This window comes from Triticum aestivum, chromosome 7D (genome assembly GCF_018294505.1).
Source record: "Triticum aestivum cultivar Chinese Spring chromosome 7D, IWGSC CS RefSeq v2.1, whole genome shotgun sequence".
Lineage (NCBI taxonomy): Eukaryota > Viridiplantae > Streptophyta > Magnoliopsida > Poales > Poaceae > Triticum > Triticum aestivum.
In genome coordinates, this window is record NC_057814.1 from 108,886,095 (window position 1) to 108,899,842 (window position 13,748).

General features: G+C 47.1%; 1 long non-coding RNA gene across 1 annotated transcript; it reads right to left on the reverse strand.

Moving 5' to 3' along the window:
• Positions 1-1,481: 1,481 nt before the first annotated feature.
• Positions 1,482-6,278, reverse strand: LOC123167807 (uncharacterized). Its single transcript, XR_006484098.1, has 3 exons — positions 5,293-6,278; positions 3,657-5,043; positions 1,482-1,627 (listed from the first exon to the last, which is right to left on the reverse strand). It is a non-coding gene; the product is annotated as an uncharacterized lncRNA (long non-coding RNA).
• Positions 6,279-13,748: the final 7,470 nt, after the last annotated feature.

Below are 13,748 nucleotides of genomic sequence, written 5' to 3' on the forward strand. Positions count from 1 at the left end.
TTTTCCAAACACTTTTGCCCTTGTTTTGGACTCTAACTTGCATGATTTGAATGGAACTAACCAGGACTGACGCTGTTTTCAGTAGAATTGTCATGGTGTTATTTATGTGTAGAAACAAAAGTTCTCGGAATGACTTGAAACTTCACGGAGATTATTTTTGGAAATAATAAAAAATACTGGCGAAAGAATTAAGGCCAGGGGCCCACACCCTGTCCACGAGGGTGCGAGGCGCGCCTGCCCCCAGGGCGCGCCCCTTTGCCTCGTGGGCCCCCTGAAGCTCCACTGACCTCAACTCCAACTCTATATATTCACGTTCGGGGAGAAACAAATCAGGGAGAAGGTTTCATCGCGTTTTACGATACGGAGCCGCTGCCAAGCCCTAATCTCTCTCGGGAGGGCTGATCTGGAGTCCGTTCGGGGCTCCGGAGAGGGGAATCCGTCACCATCGTCATCATCAACCATCCTCCATCACTAATTTCATGATGCTCACCGCCGTGCGTGAGTAATTCCATCGTAGGCTTGCTGGACGGTGATGGGTTGGATGAGATTTATCATGTAATCGAGTTAGTTTGTTAGGGTTTGATCCCTAGTATCCACTATGTTTTGAGATTGATGTTGCTATGACTTTGCTATGCTTAATGCTTGTCACTAGGGCCCGAGTGCCATGATTTCAGATATGAACCTATTATGTTTTCATGAATATATGTGAGTTCTTGATCCTATCTTGCAAGTCTATAGTCACCTACTATGTGTTATGAGCCGGCAACCCCGAAGTGACAATAATCGGGACCACTCCCGATGATGACCATAGTTTGAGGAGTTCATGTATTCACTATGTGTTAATGCTTTGGTCCGGTACTCTATTAAAAGGAGGCCTTAATATCCCTTAGTTTCCATTAGGACCCCGCTGCCACGGGAGGGTAGGACAAAAGATGTCATGCAAGTTCTTTTCCATAAGCATGTATGACTATATTCGGAATACATGCCTGCATTACATTGATGAATTGGAGCTAGTTCTGAGTCACCCTATGTTATAACTGTTGCATGAATAATCGCATCCGGCATATCTCCATCACCGATCCAATGCCTATGAGCTTTTCACATATTGTTCTCTGCTTATTTACTTTTCCGTTGCTATTATTACAATCACTATAAAACTATCACTGTTACTTTTGCCACTGTTACCGCTACTATCATACTACTTTGCTACTAAATACTTTGCTGCAGATATTAAGTTATTCAGGAGTGGTTGAATTGACAACTCAACTGCTAATAGTTGAGAATATTTTTTGGCCCCCCTTGTGTCGAATCAATAAATTTGGGTTGAATACTCTACCTTCGAAAACTGTTGCGATCCCCTATACTTGTGGGTTATCAGCTGCTGAAGCCAAATCATTGAAACGGAATAATAAAATATAAACACGATGATCAAATTATTCTTTTAATTAAGAAATACTATGTGTTAAGCATGATGGCATATGGTTTCCATCATACAGCGTGCATTTGTATGGGTCTTAAATAAATAAAGAATTAGTAAGATAACACAAGTTATTGTCTGTCTTCTATCTTCCGCTCTCTTTGTCTATCACTTGGCTTCCATTCTCCCTTTCTCTTTCTCCCTCTCCACCTGCATCATATAACAATGCTATCACCATTGGTGAAGCCATATGAATTATGGATGAGTGCATCCAGAACAGTTATATTATTAAGGGTTAATTGCAGAGTTAAACTGAATTCATTTCCAGGCGCCTGGACTCATTTCTAAACCGTCAAATGTAGAGTTTATTACAAGGTGAGCAAACGAAAACCAAAATTTACAAAGAGAAAAAAAGATAAAATCTAAAAGCTATGCAGGAGTAGCTAAATGTAAGAACATCACGACCCAATTCTTAAAAAGAGATCTACAAGCTACATTTTGGTACTTGTGAGATCATAGGAGCAGTCTGTCAGTGCTGACAGTTTCATTTTCATGGTTGAATATCGCAGCATTGCATCATTTCAAGAGGGTTATGGGATAAAATGCATACAATCCTAGAAGCAATCCCCAAGCTCTTGTTAATGATACAGTATATCAGTAAATGATCCCAGGAAATGAATAACAAGATTGAGCATCAACTTCTGTAATAGGAAAATATTCCAAAAGAATAAAACTATGTTATTTGCTCACACTGAGAGACTATGTTGAGTGTTGTTACTGTCCAGGTTGACAATTATAGAGTCATGAATAACAATGCAGCAAAGATTGGTCTTAATTTATAGAAGGACTCCGTCGAGACGGCCCTTATTGACTTAGGGCGTCTCTCCTTCCGGCGCCCCTTTGGCCCCCTTGAGGTGGACGAGTGGGACTCCCTTCTCCAGTACATCGCTCTCCTGGCGATGGACGTTGAGGGCGCCCCGAACTCCGTCTCTTGGCGCCTGGAGCCCTCCGGTCGCTTCTCCACGAATTCTCTATACGCGGCCATTGCCCCTTTGTCGCCCCCTGAGCCCTTTAGCCTGATATGGGACATTCGCCTTCCCCTCAAGATCAGGATATTCCTATGGCAATGGATCCGGGGACGCCTCCCCTCTGGGGTTGAAGTCCGCAAGCGCAATGGCCCAGGCGACGGGTTGTGTCCCTTGTGCGACATAGTGGAGGACTCGAACCACATCTTCTTTTCCTGCTCCACAACCCAGTTCCCGTGGTCTTGCTTCCGTGAGACGGTCGGCGGACCATGGTGCAATACCAACTTCCTCGACTTACTCGCTGAGATCCACGCCTCCCCCCTCGCTACCGCCACATTCGATGGCTGTGCATTGGGGTCCTCGCCTGGACGGTTTGGAACATCCGCAACAAACTTGTTATTCAGAAAGTGCCTCTCCGACGTGCGACTGACGCGATCTTCAAAATGTGTGCTTATTTGCAGCTCTGGCGGTCGCTTAGCCGCCCACAGGACCAGGACGTCATCACCACCCTCCTCGCCGACCTTCGATCGATGGCCTCCCGCATGGCGCCTCCGCTTCCACCACCGCCACCGGAGCCTGATTAGTCTTGCTGCTCTTGTTGCAGGACACGTGCGTGTTCTATGTTCCGAGGGCTTGTTGAGCTGTGCCCTCAGCATTAACCCTCCTGCGACCTTTTATGTGTGTGAGACTTGTGTGTGTGTGTGAACCTTGTTGGATGTTTGGCTCGGGCGGTTTGCTTTATAATATAAAGCGGGGCGAAACCCTTTTTCGGTAATTTATAGAAGGACAACTATAAGTCTTGTATATAGAATTCATTCAACAGATTTAGGAGGCTAAATGTAAGAACATGTATTGACATATCTTTAGCACTACGAATGAAGATAATTTTATGGTCTATTGACGCCACCTGATAAATAAAAAATGAGCTTCTTACTTGTACCACCCGGATGTGAACTACTCCCTCCGTTCCTAAATATTTGTTTTTGTAGAGATTTCAACAAATGACTACATATGGAGCAAAATGAGTGAATCTATACTCTAAAATATGTCTATATACATCCGTATCTGGTAACCATTTGAGATCCCTAAAAAGACAAACATTTAGGAACGGAGGGAGTACTTGTCTAGAATTTCAGATAAGCATGCACTGTATTTGGTGGTGTATGGGTGTGAACTCACGCATGCACACACAGACAAGGAAGCACTCAGCCGACCTGGAAACAGAATCTTGCGCACGCGCTCTGCAGGCGAGCGCGTCAAATCTTGCCGCCACTCCGTCTCCGGAGCTGCCTTTCTCTGCCTCCATCCCTCGCCACTCCACCTTCCCCATCCCCGCGCCGCTTTCGTCGACAAGCACCCGTCGCCTCCGCCTTCGACGATGTTACCATCATGGCCGCCAGCACAGCACAATGCCTCGCCATCACGTCCATTGATCAAATAGGACCAACAAACTGGTTATACTCTCAAAAAGTGAGCACGCAAGATGAGTGTAAAACCAAACCAGATGCAGCAATCTGAACCACATATAACTCCCAGACAAAGTGTACCTCTGCATCAGTTCCATAGACACACGATAGACAACAAATACAGATCTCCCATCAGATGAGTAGACAGTGTTGTGAACCTCCCCGGACCATTCTGCAGAGGGTTACAAAAATGGTGGAAGGAAAATTGGGAAAACATTTTTAAGTCCTAGAAATGATAGAAAATGAAGAGTTAAATTACTTCTTCTGAGGGAAATAATTCATAAGCTAATTAATACGTGTAATGGGAACATACATTTTTCACACAAGATCTCTTCCTGCAAACTTATTCAGTGCGCTGTTAGGAATAGTCAATTTTAGGTCTGAACAAATTTGTTTGAGAAGATATACGAATACATATTATAATCAAATTTATTTTCTTAAGAGCATACCTTCCTCTAGAGATCAGTGAGATGATGAAGCATATGTCGTGTCTGCAATCATGAAATTGATCAACATTTTTTCTGTTGTAACATATCGAGGCCGGGCTCACACAGCCAAATTATTCGTAGTTTGTAGGACATATGATGCATTGCATTACGGAATCAATATCTCTAATGTAACATTTTCCAGTCCTAGAATAATGATGTTAAATCAGAGACGTCAAGCTGAAAACTGCATATAGTTCAATTGAGATGTAGTGTACAGAGAAGCTCATTAACCTGAGATGTGTTTTGTCCATTGAACTTAAACTGGGCTATATTTGCAGCATGAAGAGACTCCATTTTGCTTATTGCTTGATCATGGCACACACCCTAATCAACTTTACTTAAAAACAAAGCAAGACAAAAATAGGTGTAATCTACCTACAACACTGGTCAAAAGTGATCATGACCATCTAGCAGCATAATATTGCCTATGATTATTTAACAGAGTAGAAACATGCAGTACAAAGGAACAATTTGTATTGTTTTCTGTACATAATGAAAGAGCTAGTGCTCCTATCTTCTAAATCATGATTATATGGAAAGCAATCAATTAGTCTTGTGGATCTTATGTACCTTGAGGATGAATCAAGTTGTTTTTCAAGCAGCTCGAGCTCTTTGATGCCAAGCGACCCAAGGCCTTCGCCTATAATCTGAGTTAGAATATCACTGTAAGTAGGTACATTAGTTATTAAAACTAAACTACATGGATTCGTGTAACGTCAATACAATAGATGTTTGGATTTCATTTCTGGATACATAGTGTGTCTGATTGCTCCAGGTTACAAAATACCCCTATGAGGATGGCTCAAACAGCCCCCAAGCTCTCCACCACATTGCAATGGTATAACCAAAAGAAACAAACTATTCAATCTATGTGGTCACACAAATTAAAAACTCACCTGTGTGTAGGCCCAAATTGTTCCTTGGCGAGAAAATGTGACGATGTCTAGAGGGGAGATGGCGTCTTTGGAATTGGTAGCAGGAAGCATGAAGGCGACGGCTTTCACAACCTCCTCGAAAATCTTGCAGTATTAACTAAAAATCTCACCTTCCTTATCAATATCTGCCTTCAGACCCACAACAACCACAGGGCGCCTCCTCCTTGTTCCCATGTGGTTATCTTCCCCTGTTAAAAAGAAGAACACCATCTGTAAAATCCAACAACCAAATCCCTGTCCGTCATTTGATCAAACAACCCTCTGCGGCACTTCATCAAACAACTCCCTAGTTTCTGCAGCTATGTAGTTCATTCAGACTGTAGCTGGTCTTACACAAGCTTTATAATAAAGTGTCTTCTATAACCACGCCTTTTTTCTTGGCCTTCCAAACCTATGAGTTGCTGCAGCTATGTCCCAACATCACGATACACAAGAACACTAAATGGCACGAAAATGAAGACACATGCACAAAGTAACAAGAATCGTATAATACTGAGGAGAGGGAGAGGGATACGAGGAATAGCTCATCACTGGGTAGTTGCGTTGTTGATGCTGTAGACGCTGGGTCATTGCGCTACAGCTGTCGTCGTGTGGATGAAAAGATTGGACGTTGCAGGAGGAGTTGATCTGGTCTGACGATGGGGATGAACTGCTCTCGCGGACAGGGAAGGGAAGAACACGTCGCCGCAGTGTTTCTCCTCGGCGCTCGTTCTATGGGGTAGCACCGGCTGCGACGACTGCGAGGCACGAATGGCTGGCGGCGTGACGGCGACAGCCGGCGTCGGCGTTCGTGGTTGGGACTGCAATGGCGTGGGGGAACAAGGAGAGGCGTGAGTAGGTTTCGGTCTTAGGTGGGGATGGAAAAGCGTATATGGTGAGGGGGCGAGATATCGGCGGCGGCATATGGAACCCTAGCCCATAGTCGGGACTCGGGAGGAAGAGATGGAGGGAGGGAGGCACGGGCGGGTGTGGATGCGAGGGGGCCGCTCCCGGTCCTTCCGTTTTTCTCATCGGGGGCATCGCTACATTTTTCGTCCGCGTTTTTTTTCGTTCGAAGGTCCTCGCTACGTGGTCTGTGACGTGCCTGATTAGAAAAGTTTACAAATGTTAAGAAAATTTTTATTCGGTGAGCGAAAATTCATCATGAAAATATGATGATAAAAGATGAGACAAAACTAAACCGGACGAAAATAAACCCGACGAAAATAAATCGTAGACGCAATCATACCAAAAGCTCTATTAGAAGTAGAGATTCCCCGATCAAGTTTGTTTCTACCTTGTCATGCGTCTCAGGCTAGACGTAGCAAGCGGGCCAAAAAGCCCACTCGTGGACCGGCCTAGACTGGAACGAAATTGTAGGACCGATAGAAAAAAAACAGCCGGACCGGTATGCAAAAAGAGGCCCAAAAACAGGTCCGGTCTGGTCCTTTTTTGGCCCGGTCCACTCGGTCGGACGGAAACAATTTCTTTTTTGCATTATCTAAATTATAGGTATGAGTCCCAGCCCATTTAGCGACCCTGTTATGAGCTAAGCCCATCCCAAGCACACACATTGCACTCAGGCGCGCGACCTCCTATATGACGACCTGTGTGTCGGAAACCAGTGAAACGTGCACCCCCGCTCCGTGCGCACCCTCATGGGCCAGCCCAAGTGTGGGGCGGGATTTCCCCCTATCTGATTTAAGTTTTTTTTAAATAATTTGGGATTTCAAAAATGTTGCGAATTGTGAAAAAGATGTCCGTCAATTTAGAAAATGTTCATGATTTAAAAAATGTTCTGGAAATGATAAATGCTCATGGATTAAAAAATGTTTGTGATTTTGGAAAAAATGTTCGTGTATCTAAAAAGTGTTCACAATTTTTAAAAAATCATGAATCTAAAAAAACTTAACGATGTTTTAGTTGTTGGAATTTTTTTGTGTGAACACTTCAAATCTGTTCATCTTCAATCATGGCAGTATAGCGAACACCAATTTTGTTTTATCCAGACCATAGACCACCTAGCGACGACTACAAGCACTGTAGCGAGTCGAAGGCGCACCGCCGTCATCGCCCCTCCATCGCCGGAGTCGGTCACAACTTGTTGTAGTAGACAGTTGGGAAGTCGTCGTGCTAAGGCCACATAGAACCAGCGCACTAGAACAACAACCACCGCCGATGAAGAATAACGTAGATCGGAAGGATTCAACCTAAAGACACATGAACATATACGAACAACGACGATATCCAAGCAAATCCACTAATAGATCTGCCGAAGACAGACCTACACACGCCCACCAACGATGCTAAACAAATCGCCGGAACGAGGGCTAGGCGGGGAGACCTTTATTCCATCTTCAAGAAGCCGTCACCGTCTCGCCTTCCTGAGCAGGACACAAACCCTAACAAAACTGAAAGGACCGACTAAAATCGGAGCCCTCCCGTCGGCCCTTGCCAGGATCCACCGTGCCCCCATGCCCCTATGGCCACTGGAGACGAGGTGGACCAGCGGAGATGCTGGCGAGAGGCAGGAACCCTAGCTTTTTTTGGAGGAGGAGGAGGCAGCGGAGGCTCTCTTCCGTGCGTCTATAATAGAATAGATGTTATCATTGTTTAAGTCGTTGGAAAAAGTTGACCAAATGGAATGGGGCGATCCCTATTTCTATTGTCACTTAACAAATCTTGGCCGCTCTTGGATTTTGAACTAGGGGTAGACCGTAGATATTATTGTAAAAAAAGAGTGTGCGGCTCTAGAAACTTTGCGTTGTATTAAAAAGAAATGAGAAATCTCATGCTTCATGTTGATATATATGCTTTGAACTTTTCTATATCCATTTGACATATGCTCAAGTTACTCTTTTGTTCCCCTTCAATAGGAGGACCCAATTGGAAGTTCGTTTCGTGGTTTGACAAATGGTCTATCGTACCATTGCAAAGTTCTTGCACGCTGTTGACAGGGTTGGTAATGTAGTGAAAAAACTTCCATATTATTGTTCAATTTTGTTTTCTCAAAGATGGACAAACATGAATGATACCACGATAGTAGCAGAGTGATAGCCAGCCATAGTGTTTCTGTGTTGTTAGCAGATGGCTGCAACTTACCATGGCATGGCCTCGACATCAACTTTCATTTCCGGTCAGCTTTGTGGCCATCTTATCAATTAGATGTTGAAATTTAATTCAGTTTAGCTTTGATTCGCTTAAGGAAAGCGCCGGGGAAGTGCACGACAGCGGACTAGTTCCTCCGCCCAGATCAGACAAAATGCTTTGGATATTCAGATCATCGCTTCTGAGAGGTATCACATCCATTTGCCAAAATTAACCTGCAGCCCACATATTTCACCAGAAGCTTAATGAATATATATAGTTGTTCTGATCTCATATTTGATAAGACACAAATAAAACAACATCCACTGCATTCTCCGATGCCTCTCATGCCTAGTCCTGCTACAAGCATCAAAAGGTAATGGTGGCGAGATAAACTTCAAGTCAGACAGGCGCCAGCTTCTCACAATCTTTAAGTTGGGCATCCTTTCCCCTCTTTATAGGAAGAGTGATGGACCACGATATGGTGCCTCAGTCACAGAAAGCTTGACCCTTCTGTACTTGCCTTTATAAAGACCACATCTTGTGAATTGTACTGAATTATACAACCTGCATTGCTTCAGCCTCCCCAGCATGTATCCTCATGTATGCCCTCTCTCTCTCCCCACTCCTCAAAGTTGTAAAACACTCTTAGCTTTGGCCTAAATTTTTCTGATGAAATTCAGGTGCAAAACCTCTCTCACAGGTGAACATTAAAAAAAAAAAAACTAATAATCCCTCCCAGCACCATGCTCGGTGGAGCAAGCTAAACAATCCTTCCCAACACCCAGTTCGGTCCAACAGGAGAGGCAGATACCAACAGATCATATCCGATTTGCCCTATGGACCAATACGCAAGCATACGTTTCGCCACTTTCCCGCAAACTAAACAAAAAAAGAAAAACCTGATCAGTATAAACATGTTTCAGGATCACATTGCACAGTTGTACACATGAAACTTGTCTTTAGTATGGTGTGATCCTTTCAGCAATTTCAAAAGTACACGGGAATTCAAATATTTTTCAACATTTTAAAATATTTAATTCAATTTATGTGAATATTTAGACCTTTGCCCGAAATGCAAACCGAAATAAGTGAAATTCACTGAATTCCAGTGATTTTGGTTGGTGCTGAATTTTTTCTGAAACTGAAACTGAAAACCGCCTAGTTCATCATTTGCTGCATTAATGAGAGTCTGCGGCGGTATCTTGCCATGGTTGGTAGAGTTAGTGACATAGCATAAACATAAGCTATCATACTGAGCCAACATTCTCCTCCAAAGTTTCTCAAGGTAAACCTTTACTTGTAACGCATTTCCTGCAGAAGATGCAAATACTGGCTTGAAAAAACAGCTTGCGGCGCAAGTGGTATTGGACTGGTTTACATTTTTATGCAAATCATCCTTCCTTCAGTTGCACCGAACGCTTGACGTACGACTGGTTTACCTTTTTATGAAAATCATCCTTCCTTCAATTGCACCGAACTCTCGACGTACCTAGCTTTCCATTATCACACCTGCCTCAAATGTACAGGGCTTAGGGGCTTCTCTGGTTGCTCTGTATTACATTACAAAATCCTGTTTCCGTTAGGTGAAATCTTGGCCAGTATTGAAACAGGGAATATACCGTAGTCAGATGAGAAAAAACAGAGTGGGCATTAGTGACTCACGGTTGCATTTTTTGCTTCACTTCCGCTTCGGTAGACCCCCTCCAATACAAGGATGGTCAAGATTGTCCGATACCCCTTTAAAACGAAGGGCACGATGGGCATTATTTGAAAAAGAGAACGCCCGTCCACCCGCCCGCCCGCGTCGTGTACGTATAGAAATACACATAGTGTTGTTTCATTTTTTTTCGTCTGGTCATCCCGCCTGCCCACGCGTACATATTTATTAGTCCAACCGACCCGGCCGGCCACTGCGCACACGCGTACCATCGTGGTCTATCCACTCGCCCGCGATCAACGAGGCAGCTCGCGGTCAACGCGGCTGCATGGGATCTTGTCTTCCGCGCGCCGCCCCGTCCCATCTCGCGCCGCTGCCGGCCGATAGCACCTCGCCTGCCACCAGACCACGCCGCTGCCGCACGGCAGCACTGCCGCGCCCGCGCCTGCGGCATGCCACCGCTGCCACGTCCGCGCCTGCCGCACGCCCGCACTGCCGCGCCCGCGCCTGCCGCACGCCACCGCTGCCGCGGCCCGGCGCCACCCTGCCGCAGTTTAATGCCCCGCTCCGCCCCGCCACGGCGCCTCACCTGCCGTGCATTAATTCCCGGCGCTATAAAACCCGCCCTGCGCGGCGAGTTTGGTCACACCGCCCGTCCATCCCTCCTCTCCCTCTTCACACGCGCGTTCTCTTCACCGATCTGCGCGGGATGGCGTCCAGCGACTCGGACTCCGACGGCGCGGCACCGGGCGGCGTCTGGCCTTCGAGCCTGACACAAGGGCAGACGGAAGATCTCTTCCGGTTCGGGCTGTTCGTGCCGCCGGCGGCGAAGGTGCCGCGGCCGTGGAGGATCTCCGCCGACGGCTACCCCACGCAGGGTCCGCCGGCGACGAACGCCGAGCTGAGCGCGCACCCCGGTGGGCGGTTCAACCGGAGGAACCGCCGCCGATTTTGGAAGGGCAAGCGGTTCAACGACGTTATCGGCGCCTTCAAGCGCGCCGCCCGTGGGCTCCCCGTCGGCGACATCACAGGCGAAGCCGGGCCCTCCCGCCTGCGCGGGCGCGGCACGCCCCGCCTCCTGGCCCCGCCCCACCAGCCCCGGCCGAGGCCGTGATCCCGCCGGAGGTGGCGGCGCTCCGACAGGACGGCGACCCGGAGGACACGCCCGGACTGCTCGCGGCCCTAGCGCGGTCATCGGAAGAAGCCGCCGCGGCGGCGGCGCGGGAGGCCGAGGAAGCCTCCGAGATTGCGGCCGCAATCCAGGCGGCCGAGGCGATGGCGGCGCCGCAGGCGGCGATGGCGCCGCCAGAGTGGCAGCAGGCGCCGGCGGTGGAGGAGGAAGAGGATTCGGACGACGTCCCGGTGGACTGGGACGACGTCGCGAACCGGTCCAGCAGCGACGATGACGGCGGCAACGGCCCGGGCGTGATTGACCTCGTTGATAGCGACGCCGAGTAGTTTTTTTAGCGTGTTGTTTAGGTAATTTGGTTATGTTGTTCTAAGTCTAAGTACTAGACTTTATGTACGAACTAGACTTTATGTACGAACTTATCATCATCGAGTTCGCTCAAGTATGTAAAATCTCTTATCTATGTTGAATGAAATTTGAGTGAAATTTGTTTTGTCCATTTCATTTGAGAGTATTGATTTGATGATGCATTTGTACACCAATATATGGTAAAACATAAGAAATTAGTAACGATGCTCAATGTAAAGTTACGTGATTGAATGCATGTAATGAAACGAAATTTTGCGAGTGTGTGCGCATCCCGAATTTAGTTCTGCACGCATGATATGAACGAAATCACACAAGGAACACACGTCGCGCCACGTCCGGACAGCGGTTTAGGGTACTTTCGCCTAAAAAACACTAGAAAATGCATCGGACGTAAAAAAATACCGAAAGTTGCCGTGCGTTCTGTGGATGGTCAAGGCAACGTGTGGAAAAAGTTAGGTGACGTTTGACGGAGTAGAAAAAAAACCATAGTTGGGAACCCCCTCTCCGGCAGACCAAAAAGTAGCTGGTTGCACTGGGGTTACGTGATCGCATGCATGCAAGTGGACCAAAGTGTGCGTACACGTGGGCACGGCCAACGTAGGCCCCCACGCAAGGTTGTAACGAAAACGGATACAAAACGAACGTTGCGTCACGTCCGGCCAGTGTTTTATTGTTTTTTGAACGGGAAAACCATAGAAAATGCATCGAGCGTCGGAAAAATATGCAAATTGGCGTGGGCGCTGTGGATGGTGATGCCAACGTGTGGAAAAAGTTACGTGACGTTTGACGGAGTAGAAAAAAAAACCGTAGTTGGGAACCCCCTCTCCGGCAGACCGAAAAGTAGCTGGTTGCACTGGGCTACGTGATCGCATGCATGCAAGTGGACCAAAGTGTGCGTACACGTGGGCACGGCCAACGTAGGCCCCCACGCAAGGTTGTAACGAAAACGGATACAAAACGAACGTTGCGTCACGTCCGGCCAGTGTTTTATTGATTTTTGACCGGGAAAACCATAGAAAATGCATCGAGCGTCGGAAAAATATGCAAATTGGCGTGGGCGCTGTGGATGGTGATGCCAACGTGTGGAAAAAGTTACGTGACGTTTGACGGAGTAGAAAAAAACCGTAGTTGGGAACCCCCTCTCCGGCAGACCGAAAAGTAGCTGGTTGCACTGGGGCTACGTGATCGCATGCATGCAAGTGGACCAAAGTGTGCGTACACGTGGGCACGGCCAACGTAGGCCCCCACGCAAGGTTGTAAAAAATACAAAACGAACGTTGCGTCACGTCCGGCCAGTGTTTTATTGTTTTTTGAACGGGAAAACCATAGAAAATGCATCGAGCGTCGGAAAAATATGCAAATTGGCGTGGGCGCTGTGGATGGTGATGCCAACGTGTGGAAAAAGTTACGTGACGTTTGACGGAGTAGAAAAAAAAACCGTAGTTGGGAACCCCCTCTCCGGCAGACCGAAAAGTAGCTGGTTGCACTGGGGCTACGTGATCGCATGCAAGCAAGTGGACCAAAGTGTGCGTACATGTGGGTACGGCCAACGTAGGCCCCCACGCAAGGTTGTAACGAAAACGGATACAAAACGAACGTTGCGTCACGTCCGGCCAGTGTTTTATTGATTTTTGACCGGGAAAACCATAGCAAATGCATCGAGCGTCGGAAAAATATGCAAATTGGCGTGGGCACTGTGGATGGTGATGCCAACGTGTGGAAAAAGTTACGTGACGTTTGACGGAGTAGAAAAAAAACCGTAGTTGGGAACCCCCTCTCCGGCAGACCGAAAAGTAGCTGGTTGCACTGGGGCTATGTGATCGCATGCATGCAAGCGGACCAAAGTGTGCGTACACGTGGGCAGGGCCAACGTAGGCCCCCACGCAAGGTTGTAACGAAAACGGATACAAAACGAACGTTGCGTCACGTCCGGCCAGTGTTTTATTGTTTTTTGAACGGGAAAACCATAGAAAATGCATCGAGCGTCGGAAAAATATGCAAATTGGCGTGGGCGCTGTGGATGGTGATGCCAACGTGTGGAAAAAGTTACGTGACGTTTGACGGAGTAGAAAAAAAACCGTAGTTGGGAACCCCCTCTCCGGTAGACCGAAAAGTAGCTGGTTGCACTGGGGCTACGTGATCGCATGCAAGCAAGTGGACCAAAGTGTGCGTACATGTGGGCACGGCCAACTT